The sequence below is a fragment of the Pleurodeles waltl genome, chromosome 12 (genome assembly GCF_031143425.1).
Source record: "Pleurodeles waltl isolate 20211129_DDA chromosome 12, aPleWal1.hap1.20221129, whole genome shotgun sequence".
Taxonomy (NCBI): Eukaryota; Metazoa; Chordata; class Amphibia; order Caudata; family Salamandridae; genus Pleurodeles; species Pleurodeles waltl.
This window is the reverse complement of record NC_090451.1, coordinates 22301912-22319344: the sequence shown is the minus strand read 5'-3', so window position 1 is coordinate 22319344 and position 17433 is coordinate 22301912. Positions and strand designations below refer to the sequence as shown.

Genomic DNA, 17433 nt, shown 5'->3' with positions numbered 1-17433 from the left:
TGTGTGTGTGTGTAGGATCGTGTGTGTGTGTAGGATCGTGTGTGTGTGTATGATCGTGTGTGTAGGATCGTGTGTGTAGGATCGTGTGTGTAGGATCGTGTGTGTAGGATCGTGTGTGTGTGTCTGTAGGATCGTGTGTGTGTCTGTAGGATCGTGTGTCTGTAGGATCGTGTGTCTGTAGGATCGTGTGTCTGTAGGATCGTGTGTGTAGGATCGTGTGTGTAGGATCGTGTGTGTAGGATCGTGTGTGTAGGATCGTGTGTGTAGGATCGTGTGTGTGTGTGTATGTCTAGGATCGTGTGTGTGTGTATGTCTAGGATCGTGTGTGTGTGTGTCTAGGATCGTGTGTGTGTGTGTCTAGGATCGTGTGTGTGTGTGTCTAGGATCGTGTGTGTGTGTGTCTAGGATCGTGTGTGTGTGTCTAGGATCGTGTGTGTGTGTCTAGGATCGTGTGTGTGTGTGTAGGATTGTGTGTGTGTGTAGGATTGTGTGGGTAGGATTGTGTGTGTGTGGGTAGGATTGTGTGTGTGTGGGTAGGATTGTGTGTGTGTGGGTAGGATTGTGTGTGTGTGGGTAGGATTGTGTGTGTGTGGGTAGGATTGTGTGTGTGTGGGTAGGATTGTGTGTGTGTGTCTAGGATTGTGTGTGTGTGTCTAGGATCGTGTGTGTCTAGGATCGTGTGTGTCTAGGATCGTGTGTGTCTAGGATCGTGTGTGTCTAGGATCGTGTGTGTGTAGGATCGTGTGTGTCTAGGATCGTGTGTGTAGGATCGTGTGTGTAGGATCGTGTGTGTCTAGGATCGTGTGTGTCTAGGATCGTGTGTGTAGGATCGTGTGTGTGTGTAGGATCGTGTGTGTATAGGATCGTGTGTGTGTGTGTAGGATTGTGTGTGTGTAGGATTGTGTGGGTAGGATTGTGTGTGTGTGGGTAGGATTGTGTGTGGGTAGGATTGTGTGTGGGTAGGATTGTGTGTGTGTAGGATTGTGTGTGTGTGTAGGATTGTGTGTGTGTGTAGGATTGTGTGTGTGTAGGATTGTGTGTGTGTGTGTGTGTAGGATTGTGTGTGTGTGTGTAGGATTGTGTGTGTGTGTCTAGGATTGTGTGTGTGTGTCTAGGATTGTGTGTGTGTCTAGGATTGTGTGTGTGTGTGTCTAGGATCGTGTGTGTGTGTCTAGGATCGTGTGTGTGTAGGATTGTGTGTGTGTAGGATTGTGTGTGTGTAGGATTGTGTGTGTGTAGGATTGTGTGTGTGTGTAGGATTGTGTGTGTGTGTGTGTAGGATTGTGTGTGTGTGTGTGTGTAGGATTGTGTGTGTGTGTGTGTAGGATTGTGTGTGTGTGTGTGTAGGATTGTGTGTGTGTGTAGGATTGTGTGTGTGTGTGTGTAGGATCGTGTGTGTGTGTGTGTAGGATTGTGTGTGTGTGTGTGTAGGATTGTGTGTGTGTGTAGGATTGTGTGTGTGTGTGTGTAGGATTGTGTGTGTGTGTGTGTGTGTGTAGGATTGTGTGTGTGTGTGTAGGATTGTGTGTGTGTGTGTAGGATTGTGTGTGTGTGTGTAGGATTGTGTGTGTGTGTGTGTAGGATTGTGTGTGTGTGTGTGTAGGATTGTGTGTAGGATTGTGTGTGTGTGTGTAGGATTGTGTGTGTGTGTAGGATTGTGTGTGTGTAGGATTGTGTGTGTAGGATTGTGTGTGTAGGATCGTGTGTGTAGGATCGTGTGTGTAGGATCGTGTGTGTGTGTGTAGGATCGTGTGTGTGTGTGTAGGATCGTGTGTGTGTGTAGGATCGTGTGTGTGTGTGTAGGATCGTGTGTGTAGGATCGTGTGTGTGTGTGTGTGTGGGATCGTGTGTGTGTAGGATCGTGTGTGTGTGTAGGATTGTGTGTGTGTAGGATTGTGTGTGTGTAGGATTGTGTGTGTGTGTAGGATTGTGTGTGTGTGTAGGATTGTGTGTGTAGGATTGTGTGTGTAGGATTGTGTGTGTAGGATTGTGTGTGTGTGTAGGATTGTGTGTGTGTGTGTGTGTAGGATTGTGTGTGTGTGTGTGTGTGTGTAGGATTGTGTGTGTGTGTGTGTAGGATTGTGTGTGTGTGTAGGATTGTGTGTGTGTGTAGGATTGTGTGTGTGTGTAGGATTGTGTGTGTGTAGGATTGTGTGTGTGTGTGTAGGATTGTGTGTGTGTGTAGGATTGTGTGTGTGTGTGTGTAGGATTGTGTGTGTGTGTGTGTGTGTAGGATTGTGTGTGTGTGTAGGATTGTGTGTGTGTGTGTGTGTAGGTGTGTGTGTGTGTAGGAGTGTGTGTGTGTGTGTGTAGGAGTGTGTGTGTAGGAGTGTGTGTGTGTGTGTGTAGGAGTGTGTGTGTAGGAGTGTGTGTGTGTGTGTGTAGGAGTGTGTGTGTAGGTGTGTGTGTGTGTAGGAGTGTGTGTGTGTGTAGGATTGTGTGTGTGTGTAGGATTGTGTGTGTGTGTAGGATTGTGTGTGTGTGTAGGATCGTGTGTGTAGGATTGTGTGTGTGTGTAGGATTGTGTGTAGGATTGTGTGTGTGTGTGTAGGATTGTGTGTGTGTGTGTGTAGGATCGTGTGTGTGTGTGTGTAGGATCGTGTGTGTGTGTGTGTAGGATCGTGTGTGTGTGTGTGTGTAGGATCGTGTGTGTGTAGGATCGTGTGTGTGTGTGTAGGATCGTGTGTGTGTGTGTGTAGGATCGTGTGTGTGTGTGTAGGATCGTGTGTGTGTGTGTGTGTGTGTAGGATCGTGTGTGTGTGTGTAGGATTGTGTGTGTGTGTAGGATCGTGTGTGTGTGTGTAGGATCGTGTGTGTGTAGGATTGTGTGTGTGTGTGTGTAGGATTGTGTGTGTGTGTGTAGGATTGTGTGTGTGTGTGTGTAGGATTGTGTGTGTGTGTGTGTAGGATTGTGTGTGTGTGTGTAGGATTGTGTGTGTGTGTAGGATTGTGTGTGTGTGTGTAGGATCGTGTGTGTGTAGGATCGTGTGTGTGTAGGATCGTGTGTGTGTAGGATCGTGTGTGTGTAGGATCGTGTGTGTGTAGGATCGTGTGTGTGTGTAGGATCGTGTGTGTGTGTAGGATTGTGTGTGTGTGTGTGTGTGTAGGATTGTGTGTGTGTGTGTGTGTAGGATTGTGTGTGTGTGTGTAGGATCGTGTGTGTGTAGGATTGTGTGTGTGTGTAGGATTGTGTGTGTGTGTAGGATTGTGTGTGTGTGTAGGATTGTGTGTGTGTGTAGGATTGTGTGTGTGTGTAGGATTGTGTGTGTAGGATTGTGTGTGTGTGTAGGATCGTGTGTGTAGGATTGTGTGTGTGTGTAGGATTGTGTGTGTGTGTGTAGGATTGTGTGTGTGTGTGTAGGATTGTGTGTGTGTGTGTGTAGGATCGTGTGTGTGTGTGTGTAGGATCGTGTGTGTGTGTGTGTAGGATCGTGTGTGTGTGTGTGTGTAGGATCGTGTGTGTGTAGGATCGTGTGTGTGTGTGTAGGATCGTGTGTGTGTGTGTGTAGGATCGTGTGTGTGTGTGTAGGATCGTGTGTGTGTGTGTGTGTAGGATCGTGTGTGTGTGTGTAGGATTGTGTGTGTGTGTGTAGGATTGTGTGTGTGTGTAGGATTGTGTGTGTGTGTAGGATTGTGTGTGTGTGTAGGATCGTGTGTGTGTGTGTAGGATCGTGTGTGTGTAGGATTGTGTGTGTGTGTGTAGGATTGTGTGTGTGTGTGTGTAGGATTGTGTGTGTGTGTAGGATTGTGTGTGTAGGATTGTGTGTGTGTGTGTAGGATCGTGTGTGTGTAGGATCGTGTGTGTGTAGGATCGTGTGTGTGTGTAGGATCGTGTGTGTGTGTAGGATTGTGTGTGTGTGTGTGTGTGTGTGTAGGATTGTGTGTGTGTGTGTAGGATCGTGTGTGTGTAGGATTGTGTGTGTGTAGGATTGTGTGTGTGTGTAGGATTGTGTGTGTGTAGGATCGTGTGTGTGTGTGTGTAGGATCGTGTGTGTGTAGGATTGTGTGTGTGTAGGATCGTGTGTGTGTGTGTGTAGGATCGTGTGTGTGTGTGTGTAGGATCGTGTGTGTGTGTGTGTGTGTGTGTGTGTAGGATCGTGTGTGTGTGTAGGATCGTGTGTGTAGGATCGTGTGTGTGTGTGTAGGATTGTGTGTGTGTGTGTGTGGGATCGTGTGTGTGTGGGATCGTGTGTGTGTGGGATCGTGTGTGTGTGTAGGATTGTGTGTGTGTGTGTGTGTAGGATTGATTGTGTGTGTGTGTGGGGGATCGTGTGTGTGTGTGTGTGTAGGATCGTGTGTGTGTGTAGGATCGTGTGTGTGTGTGTAGGATTGTGTGTGTGTGTAGGATCGTGTGTGTGTGTGTAGGATCGTGTGTGTGTGTGTGTGTGTAGGATCGTGTGTGTGTGTGTGTAGGATCGTGTGTGTGTGTGTGTAGGATCGTTTGTGTGTGTAGGATCGTGTGTGTGTGTAGGATCGTGTGTGTGTGTAGGATCGTGTGTGTGTGTGTGTAGGATCGTGTGTGTGTGTAGGATCGTGTGTGTGTGTATAGGATCGTGTGTGTAGGATCGTGTGTGTGTGTGTGGGATCGTGTGTGTGTGTGTGGGATCGTGTGTGTGTGTGTGGGATCGTGTGTGTGTGTGGGATCGTGTGTGTGTAGGATTGTGTGTGTGTGTGTAGGATTGTGTGTGTGTGTGTAGGATTGTGTGTGTGTGTAGGATTGTGTGTGTGTGTGTAGGATTGTGTGTGTGTGTGTAGGATCGTGTGTGTGTGTGTAGGATCGTGTGTGTGTGTGTAGGATCGTGTGTGTGTGGGATCGTGTGTGTGTGTAGGATCGTGTGTGTGTGTAGGATCGTGTGTGTGTGTAGGATCGTGTGTGTGTGTGTGTAGGATCGTGTGTGTGTGTGGGATCGTGTGTGTGTGTAGGATTGTGTGTGTGTGTAGGATTGTGTGTGTGTGTAGGATTGTGTGTGTGTAGGATTGTGTGTGTGTGTAGGATTGTGTGTGTGTGTAGGATTGTGTGTGTAGGATCGTGTGTGTGTGTGTAGGATATTGTGTGTGTGTGGGATTGTGTGTGTAGGATTGTGTGTGTGTGTGTGTAGGATTGTGTGTGTAGGATCGTGTGTGTGTAGGATCGTGTGTGTGTGTAGGATCGTGTGTGTGTGTAGGATCGTGTGTGTGTGTAGGATCGTGTGTGTGTGTAGGATCGTGTGTGTGTGTAGGAGTGTGTGTGTGTAGGATCGTGTGTGTGTGTGTAGGATTGTGTGTGTGTGTGTAGGAGTGTGTGTGTGTAGGATCGTGTGTGTGTGTAGGATCGTGTGTGTAGGATCGTGTGTGTGTGTGTGTGGGATCGTGTGTGTGTGTAGGATTGTGTGTGTGTGTGTAGGATTGTGTGTGTGTGTGTAGGATTGTGTGTATGTGTAGGATTGTGTGTGTGTGTGTGTGGGATCGTGTGTGTGTAGGATTGTGTGTGTGTGTGTGTGTAGGATTGTGTGTGTGTGTAGGATTGTGTGTGTGTAGGATTGTGTGTGTGTGTGTAGGATCGTGTGTGTGTAGGATTGTGTGTGTGTGTGTGTAGGATTGTGTGTGTGTGTGTGTAGGATTGTGTGTGTGTGTGTGTAGGATTGTGTGTGTGTGTGGGATCGTGTGTGTGGGATCGTGTGTGTGTAGGATTGTGTGTGTGTGTGTGTGTGTAGGATCGTGTGTGTGTAGGATCGTGTGTGTGTAGGATTGTGTGTGTGTAGGATTGTGTGTGTGTGTGTAGGATCGTGTGTGTGTAGGATTGTGTGTGTAGGATCGTGTGTGTGTAGGATTGTGTGTGTGTGTGTGTAGGATTGTGTGTGTGTGTGTGTGTGTGTGTAGGATTGTGTGTGTGTGTGTGTAGGATTGTGTGTGTGTGTGGGATCGTGTGTGTGGGATCGTGTGTGTGTGTAGGATTGTGTGTGTGTAGGATTGTGTGTGTGTAGGATTGTGTGTGTGTAGGATTGTGTGTGTGTAGGATTGTGTGTGTGTAGGATTGTGTGTAGGATCGTGTGTGTGTGTGTGTGTGTAGGATTGTGTGTGTGTGTGTGGGATCGTGTGTGTGTGTGTGTGTGTGTAGGATTGTGTGTGTGTGTGTGTGTGTGGGATCGTGTGTGTGTGTGTGTGTAGGATCGTGTGTGTGTAGGATCGTGTAGGATCGTGTGTGTGGGATCGTGTGTGTGTGTGTAGGATTGTGTGTGTGTGTGTAGGATTGTGTGTGTGTGTGTAGGATCGTGTGTGTGTAGGATTGTGTGTGTGTGTGTAGGATTGTGTGTGTGTGTAGGATCGTGTGTGTGTGTGTGTGGGATTGTGTGTGTGTGTAGGATTGTGTGTGTGTAGGATTGTGTGTGTGTAGGATCGTGTGTAGGATCGTGTGTGTGTGTGTGTGTAGGATCGTGTGTGTGGGATCGTGTGTGTTGTTCGCTCACACCCGTTCGGTTGAGTGTGCGCCTCGAAGCCTTGGAGCGCCGCCCGCCCCTCCCTTGCTGCTTCTTACCCCCGCTTTGCCCGTGTGTTTCATGTAGCGCACATGTGCGTATGGGTGAGGCCTTGTGGCGCTAGCTGGGTCTGCGCGAGGCTCCGTGGCAGTGGTGAGTCCTGTGGGGTGGCAGAGGGTGCCCGTCCTGGCCTCGGGGGCATCGGTGAGTGCTTCTGTGGCTTGTGCCATAGTTGTGCCATGCAGGGGGGGGGGGTCTCCCGGCCGATCAGAAAGTGGCTGACGTGGGGTTTCCGTGATCAGCCCGTATTAATAGTAGCGGGTTGCATGCCTCGGTGCCCACGCGTGCCACCCAGCTGTCCGGGAAGTGCCATGTTCCGGGGGCTGGGTGGGTTCCAGTGACGAGGCTCTGCTTGGTCTGTCTACGATCTCCCAGTACAGATCCCTTGCAAGACCCCCCAAGTGTGTGCCGTGTACCCCCGGCCCTACTTAGAAAAACTCTATTGAACAAATGGTATCAGTAAATAATCAGTCCTCTGGTGTAATACAGGCACTGTGCGAACAAACGGTCTCGTATGTCATCCGGACCCAAGGGGATGTGAACCCCCTGGTGGTGCCCAGACCCTGCACCCACCCCCGACTGCCCGCGCCAGCGTCTGAACTCCGTTCCTCCTCAGGCCTCGTGTCTGCGCCTGGCAGCGTGTGGTCATTCACCACAGACACCAGTGGTATGTGCACACACGTAAGGAAACTGTAGCTCACGGAAGGGGCAGCGAGTCGCTGACCGAGCTGGTGACCCCTGTGCCCATCACCTGACCGTGCTACACTGTGCCAGGGCCCAGTCCTCCCTCTAGTCATCGGTGGGCTCCCCTCGGGCATCCCTGTACCCGTATCGTCTGGCACTGTGCCAGGGTCCATCCCTCCCTCTAGTCATCGATGGGCCCCTAGGACACCCCTGTGCCCATCACCTGACCGTGCTACACTGTGCCAGGGCCCAGTGCTCCCTCTAGTCATCGGTGGGCTCCCCTCGGGCATCCCTGTACCCGTATCGTCTGGCACTGTGCCAGGGCCCAGTGCTCCCTCTAGTCATCGGTGGGCTCCCCTCGGGCATCCCTGTACCCGTATCGTCTGGCACTGTGCCAGGGCCCAGTGCTCCCTCTAGTCATCGGTGGGCTCCCCTCGGGCATCCCTGTACCCGTATCGTCTGGCACTGTGCCAGGGCCCAGTGCTCCCTCTAGTCATCGGTGGGCTCCCCTCGGGCATCCCTGTACCCGTATCGTCTGGCACTGTGCCAGGGTCCATCCCTCCCTCTAGTCATCGGTGGGCTCCCCTCGGGCATCCCTGTACCCGTATCGTCTGGCACTGTGCCAGGGTCCATCCCTCCCTCTAGTCATCGGTGGGCTCCTCTCGGGCATCCCTGTACCCGTATCGTCTGGCACTGTGCCAGGGTCCAACCCTCCCTCTAGTCATCGGTGGGCTCCCCTCGGGCACCCCTGTGCCCGTCCTTGCCCTTCTGGCTGTGTGCCAGGGCCACCCCTCCTCCTCCGCTGATTGTGTACCTCCGTGCAGAAGGCTTCTGCTGGCATAGATGTCCAACCCTGCAGTGTGATCTGTCCCTCTGCCCACCTCGTATTACTGGACTGGCGAGAGAAGGCGACTGCTGGCATCAAAGTGACAAATCATGCCAGACCTCTGCCCCTGGCCACGTGTGGCCTCCGCTCAAAAGAATGATGCTGGGCACAGGGGAGACCAGTTACTAGCCTGGCCCTCTGCATGTCTCTGCTGTCCAGCATCCAGGGGTCCTGGGGGTGCTTTGTGGCCCGGAGGTGGCCGCCAGCAGGGTAGGGAAGAGGGGCATCTCGCGGTGACTGGCATGGACCTCTCCAAGGCCCCGTGGAGCACCCTTCTGTCCCTGGAGGGGCAGCACGTGGGTGCTGCTCCCCGACTCCTCCTTCAGGCTCTTCCCTCCCCCTCTTCCCTCCCTGACCGTCAGACACTCCGGGGAGAGGCGGCTCTTCTCTCCCCCTCTTCCCTCCCTGACCGTCAGACACTCCGGGGAGAGGCGGCTCTTCTCTCCCTCTCTTCCCTCCCTGACCGTCAGACACTCCGGGGAGAGGCGGCTCTTCTCTCACCCGCTCTCTTCTCTCCCTGACCGTCAGACACTCCGGGGAGAGGTGGCTCTTCTCTCCCCCTCTTCCCTCCCTGACCGTCAGACACTCCGGGGAGAGGCGGCTCTTCTCTCCCTCTCTTCCCTCCCTGACCGTCAGACACTCCGGGGAGAGGTGGCTCTTCTCTCACCCGCTCTTCCCTCCCTGACCGTCAGACACTCCGGGGAGAGGTGGCTCTTCTCTCCCCCTCTTCCCTCCCTGACCGTCAGACACTCCGGGGAGAGGCGGCTCTTCTCTCCCTCTCTTCCCTCCCTGACCGTCAGACACTCCGGGGAGAGGTGGCTCTTCTCTCCCCCTCTTCTCTCCCTGACCGTCAGACACTCCGGGGAGAGGTGGCTCTTCTCTCCCCCTCTTCCCTCCCTGACCGTCAGACACTCCGGGGAGAGGTGGCTCTTCTCTCACCCGCTCTTCCCTCCCTGACCGTCAGACACTCCGGGGAGAGGTGGCTCTTCTCTCACCCTCTCTTCCCTCCCTGACCGTCAGACACTCCGGGGAGAGGTGGCTCTTCTCTCGCCCTCTTCTCTCCCTGACCGTCAGACACTCCGGGGAGAGGTGGCTCTTCTCTCACCCTCTCTTCCCTCCCTGACCGTCAGACACTCCGGGGAGAGGTGGCTCTTCTCTCCTCCCTGACCGTCAGACACTCCGGGGAGAGGCGGCTCTTCTCTCCCCCTCTTCTCTCCCTGACCGTCAGACACTCCGGGGAGAGGCGGCTCTTCTCTCGCCCTCTTCTCTCCCTGACCGTCAGACACTCCGGGGAGAGGCGGCTCTTCTCTCCCCCTCTTCCCTCCCTGACCGTCAGACACTCCGGGGAGAGGCGGCTCTTCTCTCACCCTCTCTTCCCTCCCTGACCGTCAGACACTCCGGGGAGAGGCGGCTCTTCTCTCGCCCTCTTCTCTCCCTGACCGTCAGACACTCCGGGGAGAGGCGGCTCTTCTCTCACCCTCTTCCCTCCCTGACCGTCAGACACTCCGGGGAGAGGCGGCTCTTCTCTCACCCTCTCTTCCCTCCCTGACCGTCAGACACTCCGGGGAGAGGTGGCTCTTCTCTCACCCTCTCTTCCCTCCCTGACCGTCAGACACTCCGGGGAGAGGTGGCTCTTCTCTCACCCTCTCTTCCCTCCCTGACCGTCAGACACTCCGGGGAGAGGTGGCTCTTCTCTCACCCTCTCTTCCCTCCCTGACCGTCAGACACTCCGGGGAGAGGTGGCTCTTCTCTCGCCCTCTTCTCTCCCTGACCGTCAGACACTCCGGGGAGAGGCGGCTCTTCTCTCCCTCTCTTCCCTCCCTGACCATCAGACACTCCGGGGAGAGGCGGCTCTTCTCTCGCCCTCTTCTCTCCCTGACCGTCAGACACTCCGGGGAGAGGCGGCTCTTCTCTCCCCCTCTTCCCTCCCTGACCGTCAGACACTCCGGGGAGAGGTGGCTCTTCTCTCACCCTCTCTTCCCTCCCTGACCGTCAGACACTCCGGGGAGAGGTGGCTCTTCTCTCCCCCTCTTCTCTCCCTGACCGTCAGACACTCCGGGGAGAGGTGGCTCTTCTCTCGCCCTCTTCCCTCCCTGACCGTCAGACACTCCGGGGAGAGGTGGCTCTTCTCTCGCCCTCTTCCCTCCCTGACCGTCAGACACTCCGGGGAGAGGTGGCTCTTCTCTCACCCTCTCTTCCCTCCCTGACCGTCAGACACTCCGGGGAGAGGCGGCTCTTCTCTCCTCCCTGACCGTCAGACACTCCGGGGAGAGGCGGCTCTTCTCTCCCTCTCTTCCCTCCCTGACCGTCAGACACTCCGGGGAGAGGTGGCTCTTCTCTCGCCCTCTTCTCTCCCTGACCGTCAGACACTCCGGGGAGAGGTGGCTCTTCTCTCCTCCCTGACCGTCAGACACTCCGGGGAGAGGCGGCTCTTCTCTCCCTCTCTTCCCTCCCTGACCGTCAGACACTCCGGGGAGAGGTGGCTCTTCTCTCACCCTCTCTTCTCTCCCTGACCGTCAGACACTCCGGGGAGAGGCGGCTCTTCTCTCACCCTCTCTTCCCTCCCTGACCGTCAGACACTCCGGGGAGAGGTGGCTCTTCTCTCGCCCTCTTCTCTCCCTGACCGTCAGACACTCCGGGGAGAGGTGGCTCTTCTCTCACCCTCTCTTCCCTCCCTGACCGTCAGACACTCCGGGGAGAGGTGGCTCTTCTCTCCTCCCTGACCGTCAGACACTCCGGGGAGAGGTGGCTCTTCTCTCCCCCTCTTCTCTCCCTGACCGTCAGACACTCCGGGGAGAGGTGGCTCTTCTCTCGCCCTCTTCTCTCCCTGACCGTCAGACACTCCGGGGAGAGGTGGCTCTTCTCTCACCCTCTCTTCTCTCCCTGACCGTCAGACACTCCGGGGAGAGGCGGCTCTTCTCTCAGCCTCTCTTCCCTCCCTGACCGTCAGACACTCCGGGGAGAGGTGGCTCTTCTCTCGCCCTCTTCTCTCCCTGACCGTCAGACACTCCGGGGAGAGGTGGCTCTTCTCTCACCCTCTCTTCCCTCCCTGACCGTCAGACACTCCGGGGAGAGGTGGCTCTTCTCTCCTCCCTGACCGTCAGACACTCCGGGGAGAGGCGGCTCTTCTCTCCCTCTCTTCCCTCCCTGACCGTCAGACACTCCGGGGAGAGGTGGCTCTTCTCTCGCCCTCTTCTCTCCCTGACCGTCAGACACTCCGGGGAGAGGTGGCTCTTCTCTCCTCCCTGACCGTCAGACACTCCGGGGAGAGGCGGCTCTTCTCTCCCCCTCTTCTCTCCCTGACCGTCAGACACTCCGGGGAGAGGTGGCTCTTCTCTCGCCCTCTTCTCTCCCTGACCGTCAGACACTCCGGGAAGAGGTGGCTCTTCTCTCGCCCTCTTCTCTCCCTGACCGTCAGACACTCCGGGGAGAGGTGGCTCTTCTCTCACCCTCTCTTCCCTCCCTGACCGTCAGACACTCCGGGGAGAGGTGGCTCTTCTCTCCTCCCTGACCGTCAGACACTCCGGGGAGAGGCGGCTCTTCTCTCCCTCTCTTCCCTCCCTGACCGTCAGACACTCCGGGGAGAGGTGGCTCTTCTCTCGCCCTCTTCTCTCCCTGACCGTCAGACACTCCGGGGAGAGGTGGCTCTTCTCTCCTCCCTGACCGTCAGACACTCCGGGGAGAGGCGGCTCTTCTCTCCCCCTCTTCTCTCCCTGACCGTCAGACACTCCGGGGAGAGGTGGCTCTTCTCTCGCCCTCTTCTCTCCCTGACCGTCAGACACTCCGGGGAGAGGTGGCTCTTCTCTCGCCCTCTTCTCTCCCTGACCGTCAGACACTCCGGGGAGAGGTGGCTCTTCTCTCGCCCTCTTCTCTCCCTGACCGTCAGACACTCCGGGGAGAGGTGGCTCTTCTCTCACCCTCTCTTCTCTCCCTGACCGTCAGACACTCCGGGGAGAGGCGGCTCTTCTCTCAGCCTCTCTTCCCTCCCTGACCGTCAGACACTCCGGGGAGAGGTGGCTCTTCTCTCGCCCTCTTCTCTCCCTGACCGTCAGACACTCCGGGGAGAGGTGGCTCTTCTCTCACCCTCTCTTCCCTCCCTGACCGTCAGACACTCCGGGGAGAGGTGGCTCTTCTCTCCTCCCTGACCGTCAGACACTCCGGGGAGAGGCGGCTCTTCTCTCCCTCTCTTCCCTCCCTGACCGTCAGACACTCCGGGGAGAGGTGGCTCTTCTCTCGCCCTCTTCTCTCCCTGACCGTCAGACACTCCGGGGAGAGGTGGCTCTTCTCTCCTCCCTGACCGTCAGACACTCCGGGGAGAGGCGGCTCTTCTCTCCCCCTCTTCTCTCCCTGACCGTCAGACACTCCGGGGAGAGGTGGCTCTTCTCTCGCCCTCTTCTCTCCCTGACCGTCAGACACTCCGGGAAGAGGTGGCTCTTCTCTCGCCCTCTTCTCTCCCTGACCGTCAGACACTCCGGGGAGAGGTGGCTCTTCTCTCACCCTCTCTTCCCTCCCTGACCGTCAGACACTCCGGGGAGAGGTGGCTCTTCTCTCCTCCCTGACCGTCAGACACTCCGGGGAGAGGCGGCTCTTCTCTCCCTCTCTTCCCTCCCTGACCGTCAGACACTCCGGGGAGAGGTGGCTCTTCTCTCGCCCTCTTCTCTCCCTGACCGTCAGACACTCCGGGGAGAGGTGGCTCTTCTCTCCTCCCTGACCGTCAGACACTCCGGGGAGAGGCGGCTCTTCTCTCCCCCTCTTCTCTCCCTGACCGTCAGACACTCCGGGGAGAGGTGGCTCTTCTCTCGCCCTCTTCTCTCCCTGACCGTCAGACACTCCGGGGAGAGGTGGCTCTTCTCTCGCCCTCTTCTCTCCCTGACCGTCAGACACTCCGGGGAGAGGTGGCTCTTCTCTCGCCCTCTTCTCTCCCTGACCGTCAGACACTCCGGGGAGAGGCGGCTCTTCTCTCTCCCCCTCTTCTCTCCCTGACCGTCAGACACTCCGGGGAGAGGCGGCTCTTCTCTCCCCCTCTTCCCTCCCTGACCGTCAGACACTCCGGGGAGAGGTGGCTCTTCTCTCGCCCTCTTCTCTCCCTGACCGTCAGACACTCCGGGGAGAGGTGGCTCTTCTCTCACCCTCTCTTCCCTCCCTGACCGTCAGACACTCCGGGGAGAGGTGGCTCTTCTCTCCTCCCTGACCGTCAGACACTCCGGGGAGAGGCGGCTCTTCTCTCCCTCTCTTCCCTCCCTGACCGTCAGACACTCCGGGGAGAGGTGGCTCTTCTCTCGCCCTCTTCTCTCCCTGACCGTCAGACACTCCGGGGAGAGGTGGCTCTTCTCTCCTCCCTGACCGTCAGACACTCCGGGGAGAGGCGGCTCTTCTCTCCCCCTCTTCTCTCCCTGACCGTCAGACACTCCGGGGAGAGGTGGCTCTTCTCTCGCCCTCTTCTCTCCCTGACCGTCAGACACTCCGGGGAGAGGTGGCTCTTCTCTCGCCCTCTTCTCTCCCTGACCGTCAGACACTCCGGGGAGAGGTGGCTCTTCTCTCACCCTCTCTTCCCTCCCTGACCGTCCGACACTCCGGGGAGAGGTGGCTCTTCTCTCCTCCCTGACCGTCAGACACTCCGGGGAGAGGCGGCTCTTCTCTCCCTCTCTTCCCTCCCTGACCGTCAGACACTCCGGGGAGAGGTGGCTCTTCTCTCGCCCTCTTCTCTCCCTGACCGTCAGACACTCCGGGGAGAGGTGGCTCTTCTCTCACCCTCTCTTCCCTCCCTGACCGTCAGACACTCCGGGGAGAGGTGGCTCTTCTCTCCTCCCTGACCGTCAGACACTCCGGGGAGAGGCGGCTCTTCTCTCCCTCTCTTCCCTCCCTGACCGTCAGACACTCCGGGGAGAGGTGGCTCTTCTCTCGCCCTCTTCTCTCCCTGACCGTCAGACACTCCGGGGAGAGGTGGCTCTTCTCTCCTCCCTGACCGTCAGACACTCCGGGGAGAGGCGGCTCTTCTCTCCCCCTCTTCTCTCCCTGACCGTCAGACACTCCGGGGAGAGGTGGCTCTTCTCTCGCCCTCTTCTCTCCCTGACCGTCAGACACTCCGGGGAGAGGTGGCTCTTCTCTCACCCTCTCTTCCCTCCCTGACCGTCAGACACTCCGGGGAGAGGTGGCTCTTCTCTCCTCCCTGACCGTCAGACACTCCGGGGAGAGGCGGCTCTTCTCTCCCTCTCTTCCCTCCCTGACCGTCAGACACTCCGGGGAGAGGTGGCTCTTCTCTCGCCCTCTTCTCTCCCTGACCGTCAGACACTCCGGGGAGAGGCGGCTCTTCTCTCTCCCCCTCTTCTCTCCCTGACCGTCAGACACTCCGGGGAGAGGTGGCTCTTCTCTCACCCTCTCTTCCCTCCCTGACCGTCAGACACTCCGGGGAGAGGTGGCTCTTCTCTCGCCCTCTTCTCTCCCTGACCGTCAGACACTCCGGGGAGAGGCGGCTCTTCTCTCCCCCTCTTCTCTCCCTGACCGTCAGACACTCCGGGGAGAGGCGGCTCTTCTCTCCCCCTCTTCCCTCCCTGACCGTCAGACACTCCGGGGAGAGGCGGCTCTTCTCTCGCCCTCTTCTCTCCCTGACCGTCAGACACTCCGGGGAGAGGCGGCTCTTCTCTCACCCTCTCTTCCCTCCCTGACCGTCAGACACTCCGGGGAGAGGTAGCCCTTCTCTCACCCTCTCTTCCCTCCCTGACCGTCAGACACTCCGGGGAGAGGTGGCTCTTCTCTCGCCCTCTTCTCTCCCTGACCGTCAGACACTCCGGGGAGAGGTGGCTCTTCTCTCACCCTCTCTTCCCTCCCTGACCGTCAGACACTCCGGGGAGAGGTGGCTCTTCTCTCCCCCTCTTCCCTCCCTGACCGTCAGACACTCCGGGGAGAGGTGGCTCTTCTCTCACCCTCTCTTCCCTCCCTGACCGTCAGACACTCCGGGGAGAGGCGGCTCTTCTCTCACCCTCTCTTCCCTCCCTGACCGTCAGACACTCCGGGGAGAGGTGGCTCTTCTCTCCCCCTCTTCCCTCCCTGACCGTCAGACACTCCGGGGAGAAGTGGCTCTTCTCTCGCCCTCTTCCCTCCCTGACCGTCAGACACTCCGGGGAGAGGTGGCTCTTCTCTCACCCTCTCTTCCCTCCCTGACCGTCAGACACTCCGGGGAGAGGTGGCTCTTCTCTCCCCCTCTTCTCTCCCTGACCGTCAGACACTCCGGGGAGAGGTGGCTCTTCTCTCTCCCCCTCTTCTCTCCCTGACCGTCAGACACTCCGGGGAGAGGTGGCTCTTCTCTCACCCTCTCTTCCCTCCCTGACCGTCAGACACTCCGGGGAGAGGTGGCTCTTCTCTCCCCCTCTTCCCTCCCTGACCGTCAGACACTCCGGGGAGAGGTGGCTCTTCTCTCACCCTCTTCCCTCCCTGACCGTCAGACACTCCGGGGAGAGGCGGTTCTTCTCTCACCCTCTTCTCTCCCTGACCGTCAGACACTCCGGGGAGAGGTGGCTCTTCTCTCCTCCCTGACCGTCAGACACTCCGGGGAGAGGCGGCTCTTCTCTCCCCCTCTTCTCTCCCTGACCGTCAGACACTCCGGGGAGAGGTGGCTCTTCTCTCGCCCTCTTCTCTCCCTGACCGTCAGACACTCCGGGGAGAGGCGGCTCTTCTCTCCCCCTCTTCCCTCCCTGACCGTCAGACACTCCGGGGAGAGGCGGCTCTTCTCTCCCCCCCTCTTCCCTCCCTGACCGTCAGACACTCCGGGGAGAGGCGGCTCTTCTCTCACCCTCTCTTCCCTCCCTGACCGTCAGACACTCCGGGGAGAGGCGGCTCTTCTCTCACCCTCTCTTCCCTCCCTGACCGTCAGACACTCCGGGGAGAGGTGGCTCTTCTCTCCCCCTCTTCCCTCCCTGACCGTCAGACACTCCGGGGAGAGGTGGCTCTTCTCTCCTCCCTGACCGTCAGACACTCCGGGGAGAGGCGGCTCTTCTCTCCCCCTCTTCTCTCCCTGACCGTCAGACACTCCGGGGAGAGGCGGCTCTTCTCTCACCCTCTCTTCCCTCCCTGACCGTCAGACACTCCGGGGAGAGGTGGCTCTTCTCTCCCCCTCTTCTCTCCCTGACCGTCAGACACTCCGGGGAGAGGTAGCTCTTCTCTCCCCCTCTTCTCTCCCTGACCGTCAGACACTCCGGGGAGAGGCGGCTCTTCTCTCACCCTCTCTTCCCTCCCTGACCGTCAGACACTCCGGGGAGAGGCGGCTCTTCCCTCACCCTCTCTTCCCTCCCTGACCGTCAGACACTCCGGGGAGAGGCGGCTCTTCTCTCACCCTCTCTTCCCTCCCTGACCGTCAGACACTCCGGGGAGAGGCGGCTCTTCTCTCACCCTCTCTTCCCTCCCTGACCGTCAGACACTCCGGGGAGAGGTGGCTCTTCTCTCCCCCTCTTCTCTCCCTGACCGTCAGACACTCCGGGGAGAGGTGGCTCTTCTCTCGCCCTCTTCTCTCCCTGACCGTCAGACACTCCGGGGAGAGGCGGCTCTTCTCTCCCCCTCTTCCCTCCCTGACCGTCAGACACTCCGGGGAGAGGCGGCTCTTCTCTCCCCCCCTCTTCCCTCCCTGACCGTCAGACACTCCGGGGAGAGGCGGCTCTTCTCTCACCCTCTTCCCTCCCTGACCGTCAGACACTCCGGGGAGAGGCGGCTCTTCCCTCACCCTCTCTTCCCTCCCTGACCGTCAGACACTCCGGGGAGAGGCGGCTCTTCTCTCACCCTCTCTTCCCTCCCTGACCGTCAGACACTCCGGGGAGAGGCGGCTCTTCTCTCACCCTCTCTTCCCTCCCTGACCGTCAGACACTCCGGGGAGAGGTGGCTCTTCTCTCCCCCTCTTCCCTCCCTGACCGTCAGACACTCCGGGGAGAGGTGGCTCTTCTCTCCCCCTCTTCCCTCCCTGACCGTCAGACACTCCGGGGAGAGGTGGCTCTTCTCTCCCCCTCTTCTCTCCCTGACCGTCAGACACTCCGGGGAGAGGTGGCTCTTCTCTCACCCTCTCTTCCCTCCCTGACCGTCAGACACTCCGGGGAGAGGCGGCTCTTCTCTCACCCTCTTCCCTCCCTGACCGTCAGACACTCCGGGGAGAGGTGGCTCTTCTCTCACCCTCTCTTCCCTCCCTGACCGTCAGACACTCCGGGGAGAGGTGGCTCTTCTCTCACCCTCTTCCCTCCCTGACCGTCAGACACTCCGGGGAGAGGTGGCTCTTCTCTCACCCTCTCTTCCCTCCCTGACCGTCAGACACTCCGGGGAGAGGTGGCTCTTCTCTCACCCTCTCTTCCCTCCCTGACCGTCAGACAC

The 17433-nt window shown here is 57.7% G+C and overlaps 1 protein-coding gene across 1 annotated transcript in view; it reads left to right on the top strand.

Annotated features, from left to right (window-relative positions):
* Positions 1-17433, top strand: part of ARID3A (AT-rich interaction domain 3A) — a 161111-nt gene that overhangs the window by 125685 nt on the left and 17993 nt on the right. The gene's annotated exons all lie outside the window — the stretch shown is intronic.